We start from the raw sequence: 24,808 nt of genomic DNA, 5'->3' as shown, positions 1-24,808 counted from the left end.
ATGTAACTAAAATTATGAATACTGACATTTAGCATTGAAAATCTGGACATCAACTGTAAAAGGAAAGGGAAAGGGATAGAGTGAAGAATCTGAAAAAGAGAGGTTTGGCAGGACAGGAATAGAGAACCAGGAAAGGAGAAGAGTGGGAAAAGAAGGGGGGGGGGTGGCAGGCAGAAGAGAAAGGGGGCACCAAAAGAGATGCAGGAGATATAGTTAGAGGGTGGAACACAGAAAGAAAAAAAGAGAGAGGGAGGAAGAGAAAGAAACAGAGACAAAAAAGAAAAGAAGAGAAAATTGCAGAGCAACAAGTTGCCGCACATAAGGTGGCTGCATAAGACAAGGATGCATGGCTTTAAGGGTGGAGTATTAGCATGGATAGAAGATTAGTTCACTGACAAGAAGCGAAGAGTGGGGGTAAATGAGTGCTATTCTGGCTGGCAAATCAGTGACTAGTGCAGTGCCTCAGGGATCGGTGTTGGGACAATTATTTACAATTTATATAGATGATTTGGAGTTGGGGACTTCGTGTACGGTGTCAAAATTTGTCGATGACACTAAGATGAGTGGCAGAGCAAAGTGTGCAGAGGAGTGTGAAACTTTGCAGAGGAACACAGATACTTTAGGTGAGTGGGCAAAGGTCTGGTAGATGAAATATAATGTTATTAAATGTGAAGTCATACATTTTGGTAGGAGTAACAGCAAAATAGATTATTACTTGAATGGTAAAAAGTTGCAACGTGCTGATTTGCAGGGGGAACTGGATGTACTTCTGCTTGAATCGCAGAAGGTTGGTCTGCAGGTACAACAGGTAATTAGCAAGGCAAGTGGAATTTTGTCCTTCATTGCTAAAGAGGTTGAGTTTAAAAGCCAACAGATAATGTTATTGTTGTACAAGGTGCTGGTGAGGCCACACCTGGGGTAGTGTGTGCAGATTTGGTTTCCTTACTTCAGAAAGGTTGTACTGGCACTGGAGGGAGTGCAGAGGTTCACTAGGATGATTCCGGAGTTGAGGGGGTTGGTTTATGAAGAGAGGCTGAGTAAATTGGGATTATAGTCATTTGAATTCAGAAGAATGGAGGGGGGAGGGGGGGTTGGATCTTATTGAAACATATAAAATTATGAAGGGAAACGATAAAATAGAAATAGAGAGGATATTTTCACTGGTGGATGAGACTAGGACAAGAGGGCATGGCCTCAAGGTTAGAGGAAGCAGGTTTAGAACTGAACTGAGAAGGAACTTCTTCACCCAGAGGGTTGTTAATCTATGGAAAGCCTTGCCCAGGGAACTAGTTGACGTTACTTCAGTAATCACTTTTAAAGCTAAAGGTAGATACTTTTTGAAAAATAAAGGAATTAAGAGATAGGGTGATATTTGCGGGTAGGTGAAGGTGAGTCCACGAAAAGATTAGCCATGATCTTATTGAGTGGCGGAGCAGGCCCGAAGGGCCTACTCCAGCTCCTAATTCTTATGTCCTGATATTCAAGGGAGATGCAGATAGAGGGGGAAAGTGGACAAAGGGAGCGTGCCGGGATAGAGAACAATGCATGTGGAGTAACAGAACTGTAGAGAGGTGAGGGCACTGAGAACGTGGGTATGTGCAGAGAAGTGGATCACAATGCAGGTTGGGCTATAAATTCCACTGGAATCTGTTCAAAGATCACCAACTGGACTCTCAGTATAGTCTAAGTGGATGTGCTGGAAATTACGTGTGAATGCACAAGACACTGTCAAAGTCAGCAAAAGGAACTCATACATAGATTGCGCCTTTATCACAAAAAAAAATGAGGGATGATGTAGACAACCAATCACTGCTACATTCTGATGATAATACCTTGACCAATCAGAGTCTTCCTTCCTGCTGAGACCCGTGATTGGCAGTTAACAGTTCTTTGGGGTTTCGATCAGTGGTACTGGAAAAGCACAGCAGGTCAGGCAGCATCTGAGAAGCAGGAAAATCGGCTTTCGGTCAAAAGCCCTTCATCAGGAACAGAGGCAGGAAGCCTCCAGGGTGGAGAACTGTTCTTGCTGAATCTCCATGTCAACGATAGCCCAACCAATCAGCATCCTCATCCCATGCTATATAAATAGTGTCTCTTCTTTCAAGTCTGTTTCTTGCATCCTAGTTCTGATGAGTGGAAGATGAAAAATTTCAAATTCTTGTATCCTTTGAGCGATATGCTTCTAATGTATTAAACTCAGGGGATTTTCTTTACTCTCTGCAAAAACTGTGGGGGAGGAAACTGATTTGGTTAGGTTTTACTGATTTGAGTCAAAGCTCCTGAATTGAAATATAGATCGATGAATCAAATCAGGACAAGGCTGACAGCTTTTAATCAGAGAGAATTTTAAAATGCCTATTCAAGTTCAGGATTGTGTTGATCTGATTGCAGCTGTAGCTTTACCCAGTCCTGTCCTCAAGATAAAAGAGTTTTGTGCAGGGAATGCAACACTCATCCACCCACTCTGCACCAAAGACTATTTATCGCCCACTTTTATCATCCTGTTGCCTGTGGAAATGCACGGATTTTAGTCAAATTATGGGAAGTTTTACAGTGTGGACTTGAAGTCACCGAGAACAGTTCAGAGTTAAAATTCCCTGAACTTGTATTTCTTCCAAACGTGACTTGCTCCATTCAGCTTCCAAACGTCTTGGATTGCGCCCACTAGAATTCAGCAAGTTCCTTTCATCACCATTGTTCACTCTCGGGATGTGCAGGTTGATGACATCATTACCAGTTACCTTTGAGAAAGTGGTGGAGAGCTCAGTGACTCCAGTCCATATGGTCCAGGTGGACCCACAGTGAAGTTAGAGAGGAGCGGCCAGGATTCGAGCCCAGCAACAGGGAAGCAATGGCCAGTTAGTTCCAATTCAGGATTGAGCACACCCTGGAAGAAAACCTGGAAGTTTTGAAGCCTTTGTTTTGCTGTTGCCTTGGTTTTTCTAGATCTTTGGCATGGGAGGGGCTATCAAAGTCGTCCTGGCACATTGCTATAATGTACCTAACAGAGAGTGCACGCTGCATCAACAACTTACCAGTGATGGAGATGGCAGGTGTCTAAAGCAGGTTTTGTGTGATATGACAACTAACCTTCTGCTAGTTCAGGATGGACAAACATTTCAATTAGAGGGCTACATTCAAGTGTGAAAATTATATGTGGGTCAGACCATGAAACATCCATGAAACAATCAATCAATTAGAAGGAAGACAAATGTTGGTACATTTAACTATAAAATTAGTTTTGTGACATCAATGTCATTATAATGATAAATTACAAACAATAACCAAACAAAATCTTTCTTATACCCGACTGGCTTCCTGAAAACAGTTAGTTGGTCACTCCACTTCAAATTCTACCAAAATCTAGTGTGAGTCTTTCTCTCATGCGCGCGCGCACACCTGCACGCCAGGGACTTGGAGCATTTCCTGCATTAATTTCAGATTTCTGTTCTCAGCATATTTCAGTTTTGTTTTGACAATATAAACACTGTTTTATCTCAAACTATAAAATGGTATTGCGAGAAACACCAAAGGAAAACAGTGAAAGAAAAAAGGCATTGTAAGCAGCAGTCACCATCTCTTTGTGATTTGTCTATTCTCTTAACCTCACGATCCTAGACCTGGGGTAGCCTGAGCCCCTCGATAACTTTGCCTACAGCTGTTAAGGAACACAATTAATTTACAATTCTCCCAAAACAAAATCCCAACCCAAAACCACACATTATTTTCATTCATCATTCTTCTAAAATTTTAAAATCTAAACTGCATCCAAACAGCAGGAACCCAACATACTTTGTCAACTTATTTTGAAAGTATATAAAAATTAATCTGTAAAGTGTCCATCTCTAAACGTTAAATTTGAGACCCTCAGTCGTGCATATCTTGAGTCTCAGGCAGGTAGGAACATTTATACTTAATATTTCCTTCCCTTCGTGGACATAATAGATCAGATTTTTGATGATCTACAAATATGCTACCATGTTGTCCATTTGCCAGTTACTGTAAACTTGAGGAGCATGTGTGCCTCCACACAAGTTGCTTTTGGCTTTATCACCACCCACCTTCAATTCTCCTCAAAGTACTTTTGTTAGTCTTAAAGTCCTTCCCTTGCAGCAGGATCTTCATTTGACCATCACAGCTCCCGACATCGTTGAGCCAGGCACCAGGAGGAGTTGGGCCTGCATACTTTGTGCACACACATTTGGCAGTCCTGCATCCGAGAGCTAGATTGAAAACTGCTGCGTGCCATAATTTGCTCAAGTATGTGCTGTTTGGTGTTGAGTTGTTTGGGAATTGTTTCTGTTGCACCAATCTAATGACTAAAGAATACTGCAGCAATTCTTGACTAAACTTGTGGTTGAGAAGCTTTTGGAAGTATGATCGATGCTTTGGACATTTCGGCCAGTTTGTGTCAAGAACATTTTAACCAAGCACTCTCGTCAGTGAGGCGGACAAAGGGACACAGAATTCCGTTCGCAGTTCAATTCAATTTTAATAACAAAATATTCCTTAATTAAAACAGCATGTGAACATTTCCAAAATTCCCTCAGTATTTAATCTCTAGTTAGCTCTGTCTGAGAAAGGATATTACCCGCAATGCTCCAGGTGTTTGAGCTGAATTACTGGAATCTCTTTCCTCTCCAATGTAGGGTTGGCTCTCTTCTACAAAGGTGGGTCTCGAAGGTCAAGGCGAACCTTCTCTCTCGCTATCTCAGTGGGCAGGGCTCCACTGCTGGGCCAGGACAAATCCTTGACAGTCCACAATGAGGGTGGCTTCCAGGTGTGTGCATTTTTATCCTCCTTGCCCCTGACCAGGGTCCTTATTCAGACCGTGGACTTGAAGCATTAACTCTCTTCTCTCCACAGACGCTGCCAGACCTGCTGAATTTTTTTTTCACATTTCCAATTTCCGTAGTTTTTTATTATCAAAATATCAAAGACAGTTGAAGTGATCTTAAATCACACAGCAAAGTTTCAACTTATTTCAGGGGCTCAAAACCAGAAAAGTTACATCTGTTTCAACCCCTAAGTTCTGTCTGACCCCTGACAGTGTTTTTGTCATGGACTGTGGAGACAAGTCATTTCCAAATCTAACAACATGAACCTTTTCACAGATCTGAAGGCATAAACTTTCTCAGTTATTTTCTAGTCACTTGCAGATTTCTAACCAAACTCTCCTGGTCTTGATTCGGAGATGCCGGTGTTGGACTGGGGTGTACAAAGTTAAAAATCACACAACACCAGGTTATAGTCCAACAGGTTTAATTGGAAGCACACTAGCTTTCGGAGCGACGCTCCTCCATCAGGTGACAATCACCTGATGAAGGAGCGACGATCCGAAAGCTAGTGTGCTTCCAATTAAACCTGTTGGACTATAACCTGGTGTTGTGTGATTTTTAACTCCTGGTCTTGAACTTTCACGAACTAAACTCTTGCTAAAAAGGTCCTGAACTGCACTAAACTACTTCTCAGAGGGAAAACTAAAATTGCTTCTAAACACAACCCTGATGACTTCTGAACTTAAATTAAGATAAACATGCCCATCTCAGATTCTTCTAAATCAAAAGCAAAGCTAACGGCCTTTCATGTTTACCCTACCTGCCATAAACACAGTTAAAAATCAAACAACACCAGGTTATAGTCCAACATAACCACCTGAGGAAGATTCTTCCAAATAAACCTGTTGGACTATACCCTGGTGTGGTGAGATTTTTAAATTGTGTACACCACCAGCACCTCCACATCATGCCACGAGCACAACAGTTTAAACATTTTTTTTTCAGTAACACGAAGAGGCCTGCAATCACCTGCTCTCTGACAAGATACTTTATTCAACGATTCTCCGACCTTGTTATATTTAAAAATGAAAACGCCTCACAGAATTAGACAAAGCCCATCCTGCCTCTACATTAAAATTCAAATTTCAATGATATTAAAGATAAATTATTGACCTGCATCATAAAGGAACTTTTTAATTAATTTAATCTCAAAAGCAAGTATCCACATTCAACTAAAACCTTCCCTCTTTAATGAAGTGAAATATTTTCTGAAGCAGGTTCTCCTCATTTCTTGTACTGAAGTAAACCTCAGTGCAAATCTCTCTGGCTTTCACAACTCCTCCTGGAAGTTTTCTTCACAAATCAAGAACAACTCCAATATGAATATATTTGCATGATAACAGCGCTGCTTTCCACCCGTACACAAAAGCATTTGTTTCCTTTTTTCTGTAACACAATAGGTTTTAGCCAAAGTAAATCATACATGTTTTAAAGGTAAGATGCAGTACATAAACTCATTGTGTGACTCACATTAACAACCTACATCTCTGAAGAAATGTTCAGTTACCATCTAGCTTTATTCTAAATGGAAAACATTGGCACTGAGGCAACACTGTAGGTGGTATTTACAAAGCAAAAGAAAACTGCAAATGTTAATTAGCATACTTATGGAACATAACCTTAATCAAATGCAGAAATTGTCCTTCAACTACATCTTCCCATGGGGTCGATGCGTAGGAGGGGTTTCAACTGCAGTAAACCAAAGTGAGCTGACTGTTCAAGAAGAATGCAAGTCTGTGTTTATGCTGTAACTACTGTTTAAACTTGGTACTACACGATGAATTCCAATTCAATGAGAAAGTGAGGACTGCAGATGCTGAAGAATCAGGGTTGAAAAGTGTGGCGTTGGAAAAGCGCAGAAGGCCAGGCAGCATCCAAGGAGCAGAGATTCGACGTTTCGGACATAAGCCCTGATGAAGGGCTTATACCCAAAACGTGGACTCTCCTGCTCCTCAGATGCTGTCTGACCTGCTGTGTTTTTTCAGTGCCTCACTTCTTAACACCAGCTCAGTACAATCCTGTTTAAAACTGTGTGGCCCAGAATTAAACTCTTGGGGCCAGGAGAAAACTTGGCACAAAGAGTCATAGAGATATACAGCACAGAAACAGACTCTTCAGTCCAACTCATCCATGGCGATCAGATATCCTAACCTAATCGCGTCCCATTTGCCAACACTTGGCCCATATCCATCTGAACCCTTCCTATTCATATATCCACCCAGGTGCCCTTCAAATGCTGCAATTATACTAGCCTCCACCACTTCCTCTGGCAGCTCATTCCATACACGCACCACTGTCTGCATGAAAAGGTTGTCCCTTAGATCCTTTTTATATCTTTCCCCTCTCACCCTAAACCTAAGCCCTCTAGTTCTGGACTCCCCCACACCAGGGAAAAGACCTTGTCTATTTATCCTATCCATGCCCCCCATGATCTTATAAACCTCTAAGGTCACCTTTCAGTCTCCAATACTCTAGGGAAAACATGCCCAGCCTATTCAGCCTCTCCCTGTAGCTCAAATCATCCAACCTTGGTAAAGTCCTTTTAAAATCTTTTCTGAACCCTTTCAAAGTTTCACAACATCCTTCTGATATTTTACATTCCCAATCTAAACTGATCCTGTTCTCAACTGACAGAGTCTTCAGCTTTCCAATGTATAAGTCATTGAGATGGATAAAAAATGTTTTAAGAAGTGTATGATATATACAATAACAATGAATACAGTGATGCAGCCCATCCTACAAATTGCAGCAAGAAGATACAAAGGGAATTAAAGAACTTACGTGATTGAAAGTACGATGACAAAAAGGGTTGAAAGTTGAGAAGTTTGAGATTTTTTAGATCTCAAAGACAAATCATAATATTATATTGACTAGTAAGAAACCAGAAGCTGCACAGAAACAAATTAACTCGGTTGTCCTCGTGCACAATTGGTTAAAAGTTAGTGCACAGGTACAAAAATTCATCACATTTGGGTTAATAAATTTGCAGATGACACTAAGGTCAGTACAGTTGTGGATAGTGTCGAACAATGTTGTAGGTTACAGAGGGACATAGATAAGCTGCAGAACTGGACTGAGACGTGGCAAATAGAGTTAATGCAGAAAAGTGTGAGATGATTCAATTTTGGCAGGAGTAACAGGAACGCAGTGTACTGGGCGAATGGTAAGATTCTTGGTAGTGTAGACGAGCAGTAAAATCTCGATGTCCATGTACATAGATCCCTCAAAGTTGCCACCCAGGTTGATAGGGCTGTTCAGAAGGCATGCGGTTAGTTAGCTTTTATTGGTAGAGGGATTGAGTTTCAGAACCATGAGGTCATGCTGCAGCTGTACAAAACTCTGGTCTGGTCGCACTCGGAATATTGCATGCATTTCTGGTCACTGCATTATAGGAAGGATGTGGAAGATTTGGAAAGGTTTCAGAGGAGATTTACTAGGATGTTGCCTGGTATGGAGGGAAAGTCTTACGAGGAAAGGTTGAGGGACTTGAGGCTGTTTTCGTTAGAGAGAAGTAGTTGAGAGGTGACTTAATTGAGACATACAAGATAATCAGAGGGTTACATTTAGTGGACAGTGAGAGCCTTTCTCCTAGGATGGTGACAGCTAACATGAGGGGGCATAGTTTCAAATTGAGGGGTGATAGATATAGGATGGATGTCAGAGGTAGTTTCTTTCCTCAGAGAGTAGTAGGGGCATAGAACAGCCTGCCTGAACAGTAGAAGGCTCGGCAACTTTACAGGCATTTAAGTGGTCACTGGATAGGCATATGGACGAGAATGGAATAGTGTCGATTAGATGGGCTTCGTGTTGGCTTCACAGGGCGGTGCAACAACATGGGCTGAAGGGCCTATACTGCCCTGTAATGTTCCATGTTCTATGTTTAAAAGGTTAGCACGTCTTCTTCTGAAGAAATGTGAGTACCAAAGTGAGGAATTGATGCTTCAGTAGCAGAGACCCTTGGTCAGCCCACACCTGAAGGAATGTTTTCAGTGTTGAATATTAAGCTGGAAGGGGTACAACACATAATCATGAGAATACCTGATCTTAAAATGTGTGTATAAACGTGGCTTGTACTCACTTCCATTTAGACAGTTAATGGGGATGTAATCAAAGTATTAAGACTGCGAAAGGATTTAACGCATAAATGCATAAAGACTGGCCATTTGGATGAAATACCAGATTATGAGTGCATCTTTGCAAATGCCAGCACAACAAAAAAAGTCAGAGGCAAAAAAAAACACACTGAATACTTTTACTCCGAAAATATACGTGAAGAGATATGACTCTTCAAAATGGAAAACAAATAAAGATGTCAGAAGAAATTATACATATGGCCTTTTAGCTTACTGCTAAAGCACCAATGGTTCTTTTCTCTTTCCCCATTTCGAGTTTCTTTCATGCTTGCCTTTCTACAGCTCTCTGCAGCCTGTGGGTCAGAGATGGCTGAGTTAAAAATGCTCTTGCCTGTCTGAGTCACAAGGCTTGAGAGTCAAAGTCCTACCCAGGTCCTGAGCACAGAAATTAAGGTTGATACTTGAGGGAAGAGTGCTGCAATATCCAAAATGCCATCTTTCAAATGAAGTGTGAAACTGACGCTGCACCTGCCTACTCAGATTCCATGGTGATATTTCAAAGACGAGCAGAGCAATTTTGTGAACTGTATTCCTCCCTTGATCAGCATCACAGAAGAAAACATTATCTGATCATCATCATCAGTTTTGTGTGTGGGATGTGGCCAAATACAAACTAGCTGCTTTGTTTTCTGCATTTTATCAGTCAGTATAGCATTGAGTGAACAGCAATAAGCTCTAGTAAACATAACTAAACACAGAGAATAGTAAAAGAGCATATTATTTGGAGCTCTACAGACTCAGACTCCAGGTCCATGTGCTCTGATGTGACTATAACATAGCACTTGTTGCACAGTCACTATATTCAGAATGAAGACACAACTCCCTTTATTCTTAAGTGACTACATTCCAAAAGTATTTCTGTCCTTTTTATAGGTCTTCCTCTCATTCTCCCTTCTGCAACTAGCCCCAAAACTGCTGCAGAGTGACACCCAGCAACAGAAACTGGGTACTGCAATGATTATTTGGTGCTGAATTTTAAATTAGCGCCACCCAGTGCTGAGAAGCCTGGTTCATAAACAGCAACAACGTTAAATTTATACAGTGCCTTTAGCATCATCAAAACATCCATCGGAGCTTCATAGGAGCGTTTTCAAACAAATTCGACATGAAGTCACATTAGCTGTTACCAGATCAAATGACCAAATGTTTGGTCACTTAGGTTTTAAGGAGTGTCTTAAAGGAGGTAAATGAGGAAAAGAGATGGGTACATTTGTCACAAGGGTATTCCAAAGCTTAGAGCGCAAGGAACTACTGGCTGTCAAAGATAGAGCAATTAAAATCAGGAATGCTGCTAGAATTTGAGGACAATAGACAATAGGTGCAGGAGTAGGCCATTCTGCCCTTCGAGCCTGCACCACCATTCAATATGATCATGGCTGATCATCCTTAATCAGTATCCTCTTCCTGCCTTATCTCCATAACCCTTGATTCCACAATCCTTGTGAGCTCTATCCAACTCTTTCTTAAATCCCGAGACTGGGCCTCCACTGCCCTCTGGGGAAGAGCATTCCACACAGCCACCACTCTCTGGGTGAAGAAGTTTCTCCTCATCTCTGTCCTAAATGGTCTACCCCGTATTTTTAAGCTGTGTCCTCTGGTTTGGCACTCACCCATCAGTGGAAACATGTTTCCTGCTGCCAGAGTGTCCAATCCTTTAATAACCTTATATGTCTCAATCAGATCCCCTCTCAGTCTTCTAAACTCAAGAGTATACAAGCCCAGTCGCTTCAGTCTTTCAGTGTAAGGTAATCCCGCCATTCCAGGAATTGACCTCATGAACCTACGCTGCACTCCCTCAATAGCCAGAATGTCTTTCCTCAAATTTGGAGACCAGAACTGCACACAGTACTCCAGGTGTGGTCTCACCAGGGCCCTGTACAGCTGCAGAAGAACCTCTTTGCTTCTATACTCAATCCCTCTTGTTATGAAGGCCAGCATGCTATTAGCCTTCTTCACCACCTGCATGCTTACCTTCATTGATTGGTGGACAAGAACACCCAGATCTCTCTGTACTGACCCTTTACTGAAATTGATTCCATTTAGGCAGTAATCTGCCTTCCTGTTCTGGCCACCAAAGTGGATAACCATACATTTATCCACATTAAACTGCATCTGCCATGCATCTGACCACTCACCTAACTTATCCAGGTCACCCTGTAATCTCCTAAAATCCTCATCACATTTCAGCCTGCCACCCAGCTTAGTATCATACCTGAGACAACATTCCTCAGAGTTGTGGGGCTGGACGAGATAAGGAGCAATGAGGCCAAGGTGTAATTTTAAAACAAACTAGAGAATTTTAAACTCTAACCATTGTTTGACTGGAAGTTCATTCAAGTCAGAGGGTGCATGAAGATGGGGAAGGTAACATGCTGCAAGTTAAGGTACAGAGTTCTGCATGCAATTGGAATCCTGGCACTTCCTGCAAAATGACTGGATAATAAAAGTAAGGAACTGTTGTTACAATTATATAAAGGCATTGGTGAGAGTACACCTCGAGAATGGTGTCCTGTTTTGGTCTCCTTACTTGAGAAAGGAGGCAATGGCACGACAGGCAGTTCAGAGGAGGTTCACCAGGTCGATTCCAGGGATGAAGGGGCTGCCATACAAGGAGCGGTTGAATAGATCAGGCTTGTACTCGCTAGAGTTCAGAAGAATGAGGAGGTATCTGACTAGGGGATACAATAGGCTAAAGGGGAATTGATAAAATTGACGATGAACAGAAAATGTTCTCCCTTATGGAACAGTCTCGAACAAGAGGTCACAGATGTAGAGTGAGAGGAAGTAGATTCAAAACTGAGATGAGGAGAAACTACTTCTCTCAGAGGGTTGTGAAACTGTGGAAGGCACTGCCCCAGAGTGCAAGGGAGGCAGAATTAACCAATAGATTCAAGAAAGAAATAGACGTGTTTCTGATGAAAAGCGGGATAAAGGGCTATGGGAAGCAGGCAGGAAAATGGAGTTGAGACCAGGATAGGGTCAGATATGATCATGTTAAATGGTGGAGTGGGCTCATGGAGCCACAGAGTTGTACACACAGAATCAGAGCCTTCAATCCGATTTGTCCATGCTAAACAGATAACCTAAATTAATCTAGTCCCGCATTTGCCAGCATTTGGCCCATATCCCTCTCAACCCTTCCTATTCATATACCCATCCAGATGCCTTTTTAAATGTTCTAATTGTACTAGCCTCCACAACAGCTTGCTAAGCCATTTCAGAGTCAACCATTTTGCGGTGGGCTGTAATTATGTCAGTCAGACCAGTTAAGGACAGCAGATTTTTTTCCTAAAAGACATGAATGAACCAAGGATAGACCTTGGGGACACCATAAGCTATGGCAGAGGAGTGGGAAGAAAACCTACTGCAAATGATTCCTTGGCCATAATTCAATAGATAAAAATGAAACGAGGTGACAACAATTCCACCCAGATAGCTAACAATAGAAAGACTTGGAGTAGTAACCAACTCAAAAAAGGTGCAGTTGGTGGAGAGGGATTGAGGGAGAAATTTGGTCAAAACAACATAGGATGTCATTTGTGACCATCACAACGATGCCAGGTTTGACCTCAGGGTATTCTGTGAACTGTAAAATTGTGTAGCTCACTTGGTCCCCTTGTGCAGTGTTTGAATTTTTAAAAAGCATAACTTTAGTACCTTAAATAGGATAAAGGTTAGTTTATTGCAAAACCACTTCAAGAAAACTGAAAAGGTTATTAACAAAAATTCATACACAAAAATGAAAAGTCAGTCAGGATATAGTATATCGAAAGGTATTTTTGTAAGATCAGTTTCTGAGAGTGTTATAGTCCTGGTTTACATCAAGATCTCTCTTTTTGAAATAAAAGGGCTGAAAACCTGGAAGTCTGACTCAGCAGCTGTGATGGCATCTGTAATCAAACAACTGCAGGTGAATGAGCAGAACAGATTTCAGCTCTCAAAAGCCCAGTTCAGTACAGCAGTCCTGTTGCTGGCTTACTTTCCTCTGTCACCTTGCGGACAAGTTTCTCATTGATGGTACCTCCCAAGTTTTTCTGCATGAAAATAGTTGTTCATGGTTTGATTTGTACAGCTGAAGATTTGAAATGACTATTATCACAAAACTGGTGAATCATATTTCCACATTAGATGTCAAATTGGCCTAGGCCTTAGGCACAGATCCAGTAACCGTTTCAATTATCTGACCCATTAACCAGAATGGCTGTCATTGTCAGGGTGTAGTGTGAAAAGTTGTTTTACCTTCAGGGTAACAATGTTCAAGAGGTTTATATTTTTTCTGAGAAATGTTGTGGGGACACAGTTGTAATATTCCTGGGTTAGTAATTCAGACGCCAGGTCAATACTCTGAGGAAAAAGTTCAAACCTCATGGCAGCAAGTGAGAATTAAATTGAATAAATGGATTTGGAATGTTAACCTATTCTCGGTGATGGGGATCATGACAATTCTCAATGTTGTAAGAACCCATCTTGTTCACTTTGGAATTTATTCTTTAGGGATGGAAATCTGCCATCTTTACCGGGGCTGGATCATTCCACAGCCATGAAAACATAAAGAAAACAAAATGCAATGATTTTCAAAAGTCTCATGATTTCTTTCTGACATAAATACAGTCCAGTCCCGAGACAACACCAGATGAAATCCACAGGGATAGCCATGTGACTTCTGGAAGTCATTTTCTCAGATTCTTTGACCATTTTAAAGACAGATTGGCTTTTTTCATTAGAATAACCATAAGGATATAATTGCACAATGACAACAGTGACTAAGAAGAATTATGTTGGTATTGTGACAGTAAACCTGATTGGAATACTTCAAACAAGTTGTTCCCAAAAAAAAAAGAGGGGGGATTTGGGAGGTGATGGTGCATCCAAAGACCTTGAAGAAGAAATGGAGTTTGCAGATGGAAAACTAGCTTGCACAGACCATGCAGCCAAGCACTGGCTTTTGAGGAGACGGACAAGAGTGATTACATTTTTTGTCTTTTTGCCTGGAGGGTGATGTTTAATCAGGGCAAATACATGATGGAAAAGGTAGAGAGAATTCTAACACAACAGTATCAAAACACAAATTAAAACAAACCCTATTTTCCTCCATCTTTTACACTCGTCAGTTGAACCCGACATTTCAGCCCATGACAACTGCCCCTCCTCAGGCTAAGACCAAGGATTTCCTGCAATCATTCTTATTTGAAACAGATGTAAAATTAAACCAAGAATTTTAAGCATAGCAGCACTGGTCATTTTTCTTGTGCATTGTTGATTTTTAAACTGACAAACACAATCTTCGTTAACCAGGCATGTTACGTTCTGTCTAGTGAAGGTGTTTCATGGTATGATGACAACACTGAAAATTGAAAAGCTTAATGCTCAAATATGCTGTTCATCCTGGTCATAAATGATTGTTAGAATCACTTTCATATTTCAAGAAAGAATATGAAGTGTGAGCTTGCTGCTTTCTGCTGCCTATGATAGTTTTGCTAACTTTTCCAAGTTTACACACACACACTTCCATACATATGTTTGCGCTTGATCAGAAATACAGACATAAACAAACATCAGCAGGACAGTTGCATAGATGGGGGTAGTTTAGGGGAAAATTTCTGAATAAGCTTCCATAGGAAATTCTACCCCAAACCCTTAACTGAAGCAATTACAAGCAGAGAGTAGACAACAATCAGGGAAAATGAGAGACAATGCATGTTAAATTGTAGACTTTTAAGTGGGATGCAAGAGGTGAGGAAGTCATGCAAGCCTTAACACAAATCTTTGGAAGTGACAGGACTGATAAACAAAGTAGTTAATAATTTGTGGGTTTTGTATCTTTCACTGATTAATGTTAGCCGGTATGTACACAAAATTACATCATGTGACAAAAGGAACAAAAACTGTAAAGAAATCTTAACCTTTAAATTCAGACTCGTGCATTAAGGAAGAATATCAAGAGCAATTAAACAGCTAAGTGTTCCTCACCAGAGACTTGTTTTAAAAATCTGATAAAGAATAGTAGGGTAATAACACTATGTAAAAAAGAAACTTTCGCTGAATACACTTGCAATGAATGTTATAATGACAACAAATATCACCCTAACTCTTTGCCTGTCACATGTTAAAATAGCTGCACATCACAAACATTCATACATTTCACATGGCCAGATTATTCAGAAGTTTGTGTTCCTCCTATAAGCAAACTTATAGCACTATAAACACTAGAATGGTCTACCAAATTCTGGGTATTCATTTCCAATTAGTATACCTTTTATACCACCTTTTATACTATTACCCCCCCTGCTTCTACTAATATCTGAATTTCCTCCATCCCCCAAAACCTCGAACATTTCTACATTTCACTCCTCAGGGGTCCGACAATTTGAACGCCTCCCCCATGGGGGGGCCATGCTTTCAGCTGCCTCAGCCAGAGTGTCTGCGATTCACTCATGAAACTACTGAATGGCTTTGCTCTTTTCAGAGGTACCTAAAAAAAAACTTGTTTGACCCGGCATTTGGTCACCCGTCTAAATATCTCATTCTGTGGCCAAATTCTGTTTGATAATGCACTTGTGAAGCACCTTAGGATGTTTAACTGTATCAACCCATGATATAAATCAAAACATCTGACAAATGACAGAAAGTATTTCCTGATCCATCTTGTCAATAATATTGCAGCTGCCACCTTCTCTGAAATAAATTAAGATCTTGAAATGTCAACTTGATGTAGGCTTAAGCTTCAGCTTATTTGTCCCACTGAGCCAATACTTACGTTAGTTCTCAGGAGCATAAAATGCAGACAAGGCACTCAAGGATTCAACAGGCATTTATTACAGCTCCTGGTGTATACATATATTACAAACACAAGCACTTTTGTGTCTGGGCTAATACTAAGTTACACACAGTGGAGCTCTTTCACCAGCATATTATGCTTCAAGCAGCCCCAGTTATAATGTAATTTGAGATTTTTTATACACCAAGATCACACGCTATGATACAATGATGATATCATAAGCACAGCTCTTTAAGATATATTACATTCTAGCTGTGAAACAACACAAGATGTGATTTTCCTTCCCTGAATGAAAGCTGATGTTCTTCAGCCGATTACACTTTTTCTAAATATTTACGCATGAGATCCAGCAAATCATTTCTAACGATTTCTATTTATGTGTTGTTCAGCTGATTGGTCGACAACATCTAGACTTAGATCATGACTCCTTTATATTTAATAATGGGGTGGATTTGGGAAATTTGCAATCCTCCAGTGTTGCAGGGTGTAGTGCTTTCATACATATAAGACAATGTCAGGACATATTTCCTGAGATGAGGGGCCCAATACTGTACCAGCTATAGTGTGACTTCTGCCTTGTACAGTTTTCACAAATGTTTTTTAAATTAAAGTCAGAAACAAAGAACTGCAGATGTTGGAAATCTGAAACACCAAAAATTGCTGGAGAAACTCAGCAGGTCTGACAACACTTATGGAGCGAAAGCAGTTTCAGGTCCAGCGACCCTTCTTCCGAACTCTGTAAATTCAGCTTTCTCTCCACTGATGCTGCCAGAGCTGCTGAGTTTCTCTACAATTTCTGTTTTTGTTCCCTGCTTGAATATTCCATTTCTGCTTATACCCCATTCTCATCCTTCCCAATTTGTCCACAGCCTTTGACATGGCGATTAACTTCCTCCAAAGACTCTTTGCTTCATTCAGCTACATGGGATAGTTTTCACTCTCAACCAATCGTAACCAAAGTTTTACTTGCAATGGCTTCATATCATGCTCCCGCTCCACTGCATCTGGTGCCCCACAGACCCAATCATGGCTTCCATAATCTAAACACTCCCCCCTCAGCAGCATCTTTCAAAAGCACAGGAGGAGTATTCACACGCATCTTGAATACATCCATCTCAACTTTGTCATCACTTCTTCCTGATCTCTCACTGTCTAGAAATTGCTTGTCCAACATACGGCATGATATTACTGGAAATATCGTCCAACGGGATATCACAAACAGAAAATGCCATGGTCTTGGCTCTCCCTTCATCTCTAATCATTGACTCCAGCTTTCACCCTGGCCACTGCCTGAGGCTCATCCAAACTGCATGCAACTTTGGTATTATATTAAATTTGAAGAGGAGTTTCTGGCTACATATCTATACCATCACAGACCACCCAGCGTCAACTCTATGAATTGCCCACTTTGCCCCTGTGAGCTTGTCTGGTAACATGCCCATTGACTAATCAGTTACTTTGGAAATGAACAATACTAAAGTATTCCTTGCAAACCTGCCATGTTAAGATCATAGAATCAGAAACCACAGACAAGGTCCTTCAGTTCTTACAGTCTGCATTGTCCAAAACTACTATACATCTACAATCCTGCAACTTTCTACCACTTGGCCCACAGCCTTGAATATTCTCCCTGTATACTTGGAGACTTTGATATTTCTATGTATGTCCTAAATTACATCAAATTATGTTTACCAATCACCACTGTGCTCACTGATCTGCATGAGCTCGAGTTAAGTCACACATCTATTTTGAGGAAACACTGAAATTCTCACCCTTCATTCCAAATTGCATGATCTCTGAAATCACCTCTTCCCTTCCTGATGAAGGGTTAAGCTCAAAAAGTTGACTCTCTTGCTCCCCAGATGCTGTCTGACCTACTGTGCTTTTTCCAGCTCCACACTTTATTGACTCCTACAACCCTCCATGACTACTTCAGTTCTGGTTTTGAGAAGTCCTGACTTTAAATACTCAACCATTGGCAGTCATACCTTCAGCTGTCAAGATTCCAAGCTCCAGAACTCCCTCCATAAACTTTTGTTACTCAAGCTCTTTTAAGATGCTCCCTAAAACTTCTGTTCAACCAAGCTCTTGGCCACCTGAGCTAACAGCTCATTAAAGTGTCTTGGCATCAGAATTTGTTTGACACTGCTCCCTGTGAAGCCACTTAAGCTTCATGACACTAAAGGCTGAACATAAATACAAACTGTTTTGTTGTCACTTTATTCAACTAAACTGCAACTATTTGTCTGTAGTACAGAGAAGTGAGCATTCAATTCAATTAGCTCGGTCCCTGGACAAACTGTGTAAATTAAACTGACTGCTGCTTCTAAAGATCTGTCAGGTGATTCATAACCAAGTAAAGCAGATTAATGAATGGGTTATGAAATCACAGACCTGACCTGTGTAATAGGAAAGGTGTTTTGGATGCTGTCCCCAGTGTAAAGTCTTCTTTAGCATGTCATTTTCATTGCTTGTAGCACTGTTTTGTGAAGTTTAGGGCCTTTATTGAATGTTTTTTTTCCCTGAACTATTAACGTTCTAAACCACTGGTCACACTATTTATTCTACTCCTATTTTTTCAGTTAGTTAAGGATTACAGTAGGAGCATGTTATCTTGACTAATGTTATTCATGCATGAAATGTCACTGTGTATAAAAATAAAAGTCCTTTTAATGAATTGGTGAATAGTATAATTCTGCAGGGAAATTGAAATTCACTTACAAAAAAAAGTGGAATGTAATTTGATGATGAGTAAAGCAAATAAAGTGCAACGCAGCAATTTGGGAGTAATTTTGCTACAGGATCACAGAGATGTTAAATTATTTAATAAGCACTATTGTAAGGACAACTATTTTTCTAAATCTTTAGCCAAAGAACAAAATTTCATCTCTTACGCCAAGAATTTTTTAAGCTTTGAAAGAGGAACCCTCTAATTAAAAGCAGGTGTGGGTCAAGGATCAAGGGTCAGTCTAACTTGACTTTTGCTGTCAAACTTGGATAATTTTATAATCAGGGTGCCCTAACAGAATTTGTGACTTGCTGAATAATTTAGTGAATTACAAAATAAATACCTGTTTTATTAACAACACAAAGCTACTCAAGTAACAGGCATGATTTGGAGTTGCCGGTGTTGGGCTGGGGTGTACAAAGTTAAAAATCACCCAACACCAGGTTATAGTCCAACAGGTTTAATTGGAAGCACACTAGCTTTCGGAGCAACGCTCCTTCATCAGGTGATAGTGGAGGGCTCAACCCTAACACACACAATTTATAGCAAAAATTTACAGTGTGATGTAACTGAAATTATACATTGAAAAACTGATTGTCTGTTAAGCCTTTCATCTGTTAGAACACCGTGATAGTTTCACTTCTTTCATGTGTAAATCACAAAACCTTTTTTTATAAAAAGTTGCATTCTCAGGTTAGCTGTTAACAATGGTGATAGCTAGACAATATGTTGAAGGTGTTGGTCCCCTGTGTTCTCTGTCTATGACCTGATGTTTAGTTTGATTCTAATCTAAAAAGTGCGATAACGGAGTTTGACATGAATGTAGGCAGTTTTTGAGCACAGTACAATGTAACCCTGCAAGTACAAATTCACCCCACAAAATATATGTGTGCATGTGGGTCTTTGTCTGTCTGTGTGTGTGTGTCTGTCTGGGGTGGGGGTTGTGAGTGTGTGTAGTGAGTGCAGAGTGTCTTAAGTCTGTGAGGGGGTGCATGTGTGGGAGTGTGTGTGTCTGTAAGGGTGTGTGTGGGTGTCTGTGTGCGCGTGTATCCGTGTGTATGTGTAGATAGGAGTGCCTGTGTGTGTGAGAGAGTGTATGTGTATAGATGTATCTGTGTGTATGTATAGTGCAATGGTGGTCACCTGTAATGTGAAATGAACCCAAGGTCCCAGTTGAGGCCTCCCTATGGGTACCGAACTTAGCTATCAGCCTCTGCTCAGCCACTTTTCTCTGCTGCCTGTCCCGAAGTCCACCTTGGAGGATGGTCACCTTCCACCTTCCTTCAGGTGTTATTATCCTTGGGTTCATGTCACATTACAGGTGACCACCATTGCACTGTACACACACAGGCACTCCTATACACACATAATCACGGACACATATACACCGACGCGCACACAGACACCCACACACACCCTTACAGACACAGACACTCCCACATGCACCCCCTCACAGACTTCAGGCACCCTGCACTCACCCCCCCCCCACACACACACACACACACATATTTTGTGGGGTGAATTTGTACTTTCAGGGTTGCATTGTACTTTGCTCAAAAACTGCATGCATTCATGTAAAGCTCTGTTATCTCACTTTTCAGATTAGAATCAAACTAAACATCATGGCATAGACAGAGAACACAGGGGGCCAACACCTTCCTGATGAAGGGCTCTTGCCCAAAACGTTGATTTCACTGCTCGTTGGATGCTGCCTGAACTGCTGTGCTCTTCCAGCACCACTAATCCAGACCTTCAACATATTGTCTCGCTATCACCATTGTTAACAGCTAACCCGAGAATGCAACTTTTTAAAAAAAGGTTTTGTGATTTACACATGAAAGAAGTGAAACTATCACTGTATTCTAACAGATGAAAGGCTTAACAGACAATCAATCAATTTTTCAATGTATAATTTCAGTTACATCACACTGTAAATTTTTGCTATAAATTGTGTGTGTTAGGATTGAGCCCTCCACTACCATCTGATGAAGGAGCGACGCTCCGAAAGCTAGTGTGCTTCCAATTAAACCTGTTAGACTATAACCTGGTGTTGTGTGATTTTAGCCACGTAACAGGCAGCTTACAATGTTCTGGATGGTCGATATGTGGAATCAAAATAAGACAATTTCAGTACAGTATTTAACTCCAAAATGTACTTCAGTACTATAAAAAACATTTTTTAAAAAACTATTAATGACTGACATGCCACTGGAAGATACCAAAAGGTTAACATTAAGTCAAACAAATTTGTGTAGCCCAATGTGGTGCCTTAAATGAAAGTAACATGTCCTTCCAGCAGCACATTTAACTTTGCAAATGCCATTACCAATCAAGGAAAAGATATTGAAAGGAGCCCAATAACTTAGAAAGATGTTGCAATTTCAAATGGGCAGTTCTATCATTCCTGAAGAAGGGCTTATGCCCGAAATGTCGATTCACCTACTCCTTGGATGCTGCCTGACCTGCTACGCTTTTCCAGCAACACATTTTTCAGCTATGATCTCCAGCATCTGCAGTCCTCACTTTTTCCTAGTTCTATCATATCAGCCCAGCAAGTAATTCTACAGTGAAATGATTCCTTCTCCCCATTATACCCAAGCCCATTATTCTTATTTATTACTGTACTTGGATATGAACCACTCAACACAAAGTTTAATCCTTGTACAGACTTTCCAGAGACTGAACTGAAATTATTAACTGAACCAAAATTATTAAGTGAACCAAATACTTTGTTTCCCTTGTATATCAAACAAGCTGTTGTGATTTTAGTGAATTAGATTACAGTATGGAGCAGCTGCAGTGTCATAGCTCCATACTTTTGATATTGATATAGACACAAATTTGCTTTAAATAAGGAGCAGTGCTTTACTTGGTAAAAATTACAGATTCAATACTCTTCAAATGTATCAAAATGATAATTGTTCACAGTCTTTGATTTAATATTTCACACTCAAATACTCTATGCAACTGAGCAACACTACATATTAATGGAAATGCAAAAATGGCACAAACTGATGTCCAAAATTTCAAAAGTGAAAATAATTTACAGAACTTTTTGTTAATTACCCAAGCCAATTGGAACTGTGATTATTACAAACTTTGGTTCTGGATATTCCAAATATAAACTTATAATCAAAATTAATATGCATCCACCAACTCAATGTCACAAGGAAACACTGGCTTCTGAGAAAACTCATGCACCATTTAGAACAGATTCAGATTTTCATCAGAATATTATTAACAGCAAGGCTGACAAAAATAGAAGTGCATATGGAAACGGTAGGAGGCCTATGTGTCACATTCCTCAAAGATGTATGGAATTTCAGAATTCTCATTTGGAGTAATATCTGGAATTTCCAGCCAGCACACATTATAAAAGAACCCCTGAACACATTCTCGAAGTATTACTCATGGCCAGTTTGCAATAATCCTGTTGTGAAAGTCATGAATAACTAAGTCCATAATGTTGTGCATCTGTTTTATGAATGTCCAGGAAATCACAAAAAGATGGTTTAAATTCAGTATTATAAAACCCATCAGGCAGAAGTATATCAAACAGAAAATTCCAAGTCAAAAATTGGAAAGCATCAATTGTCATTTATCATAAGTTTTGCAAAACTTGTTTTCCCAATGATGTCATTGCTACAGCAATAAATATAAGGTTTTATGTTCCTACTGTCTCCAATTTTACTCCTTTATCCACTTCTTACCTGAAGGAAGTGTCATGCCGATATACAGTAGGAGCAAGATTTCAAGCATTCTTTCATCATTGAGGTTCCAATTATAATGTAACTGTATAACTAATTGTGGATCAGAATCCAATCCTATGCTCATAAATGTATTCCACTGAAATTAATTGGGCATTTCCGAAATGATTCTAGTGCCATCAATTAGCTTAGCATTAAATGGTACCTTGTATTCTTTATTTCAAAGTCCTGAAGTTTGACAATACAGGGTATTTAACCTCAAAACTATAAAGAGGTTTCCACTCAAAACTTTAGCAAGCTTATATTGTAACTTTTCTTTTTCATGTTTACCATTTTATGAAAGCTCATCTACAACTTCAAATCTGCTTAAAACTTTCCAAACAGCAAACAAAATCCATGAGTGCAGCAGATGAATTCACTCCAATTCAATAAGAATAGCTGATAATTACAGAGAAGTCAGCTCTACACGAAGAACAATAGGAATATGTGAAAAACGTTTTCTCCAATCCAAAGCTTTTCTCTTGAGCGACTGTTGCTGATAGGCTCATGGCGAGCCAAGGGAAAGAGAACTACAGAGGAGTGATGGACTGCAAACTGCAGAGAGGAAGTTTAAACATTTCAACAAATGAATACTCAGTTAATTCAATCAGGAAAACTTGAAGTCACCAAAGCAATCAACTCCCTGCAAATCACTGTGGAATCTCTAGCTTAAAAATACAAAAGTGCAGGAACTGTTATAATGGGGAAATATCTAGTGTATGCTTCCTTAACGAACAATATCAATTGCTTTATGAGTAAAACTGTTCAGTGTTAAATAAAGGTTTACATTTACTGGATAACAAATCTCAAAGCTTCTCATATGCTGTGAACCACTTGAGGTGTAGTGATTGTGTTAAGACCAAAAGAAATAGGAACTGGATTAAGCCATTTTGTCCCCTTGAGCCTACTCCACAATTCCATATCCTCACGGTTGATCCAACATTCCTCACGACCACTTTCCTGACCTTTCCCGATAGGCCTTAATTGTCCTGCTGATCAGGAATCTTAAATGTATAGAAGGACTCTGTCCCCACAGTTCTCCGTGACAGGGTATTCCAAAGGATCCCAACCTTCTGTGAGAAGAAATTTCTCATCATCTCTGGCTCAAATTGGTACCCCTTAAGTCTGAGAGTTTGCCCTCTCATCCTAGACTCTCTCACATGGGGAAACATCCTCTCAGCATTTACTCTGTCAAGTCCCTAAAGAATCCTCATGTTTCAATGAGGTCACCTCTCATTCTTCTAAATTCCAGTGAGTTGAGACCCAACTTGTTTTGCCTTTGCTCATAAGACAACTTCTCCATATTTGTGATCATCCTCCTGAACCTTCTCTAAACTGCCTCCGATAAAATCGTATCTTTCCTTAAATAAAGAGACCAAAGAGAAAAGTGATAGACAAGTAGAAAAGTTTTTGGTCTGAATGACACAGCTTAACAGAAGCTTGAAGGCATGAAATGCTAATTGTATGCAGATGAAAATCAGAGATGCTCAAGCCACCACAATTCAAATAGGTTAGTCGTCTCAGGGAGTTGTCGGGATGGAGACATTTACAGGGATATAAAGGGGCAAGATGAATGGGAGAATATGAACACAATGATGCGAATTTTAATTCAATGCATGCCTGGAATTTTAAAAATCAATTTTAACAATGGAATTTGGCGTGGAACAACAAAGCCCTGTCCTGCTTCCACCAAGTAGCCATACCTCCACTTCCCAAAAGGTTTTTCCAAATACAATTTGGAAGATAAATCCTTTTTTTCTTTCCCTCATCTCATCCTGATCACTGAAGCAAATCAGAGCTGCCCGATTACTGCTTTCACTGACAACAGCTGACCATAAAAAGCAAGGGCTATGCAACTCGGAACTAGGAAGTAGAAGGTGGTGGTGGAGGAAGTTAATATTTAATATGCCAATTAATTCATTGGATTAATTCAACAGCAAAATCAAAAAAATAGTTTCTGACATTACAAACAAAAATTGAATAAGTTAATTTGTAATATTTAATGTCTTTTCCTTGAAGTTGTCCATTTACCATACCTTGGTCATTAATTCTTGGCATTTTCACAATGTTAGGTATCTGGCCATGTTTTGTCTTCAAAAATGACCGAATGGGATTGATATTTTTAAAAAGTCAGAAAACATCATCAATTTTAGTTAAATGACTTTGATTGTGTTATACAAAATTACTGGTTCTTGACATTCATTGATGACCTCTGAGTTTCTTCCTCTTTGCTCAATATTTAATTTGCTGCTGCCTTGGCCAAAATGACAAAACAGATTTAAACTAATTGAATATCAAATGGCTAAACTAGAGCAACTAATACAAGTTTCCACTAAACCTAAGAAAGTCAATTTGAAAATTTTTTGAAAAGAAGAAAATCAAGTTTTTTTAAATCAGTCATTTAAGTGTGATGAACGAACATGCTTAAGAATAATTATTCTTTCGAAAAATATCCTGCTTGAAATCAGAAGCAAACACATTTTTAAAAATGGGTTTGTTAATTTAATAAGCCGTAAATTAAAATAACTTTTACCTTCATGTCACATCTCATTTGCACAACCTTTTATGTGCTACTCTTCACTTCT

General features: G+C 39.9%; 1 protein-coding gene across 2 annotated transcripts in view; it reads right to left on the bottom strand.

The window, feature by feature from the left end:
• LOC140480585 (tensin-3-like) overlaps window positions 1-24,808 on the bottom strand; it is a 426,853-nt gene that overhangs the window by 317,796 nt on the left and 84,249 nt on the right. The window lies entirely within an intron of this gene.

The sequence above is a fragment of the Chiloscyllium punctatum genome, chromosome 8 (genome assembly GCF_047496795.1).
Source record: "Chiloscyllium punctatum isolate Juve2018m chromosome 8, sChiPun1.3, whole genome shotgun sequence".
Lineage (NCBI taxonomy): Eukaryota > Metazoa > Chordata > Chondrichthyes > Orectolobiformes > Hemiscylliidae > Chiloscyllium > Chiloscyllium punctatum.
The sequence above is the reverse complement of the archived record's forward strand: the minus strand, read 5'-3'. Positions and strand labels throughout refer to the sequence as shown.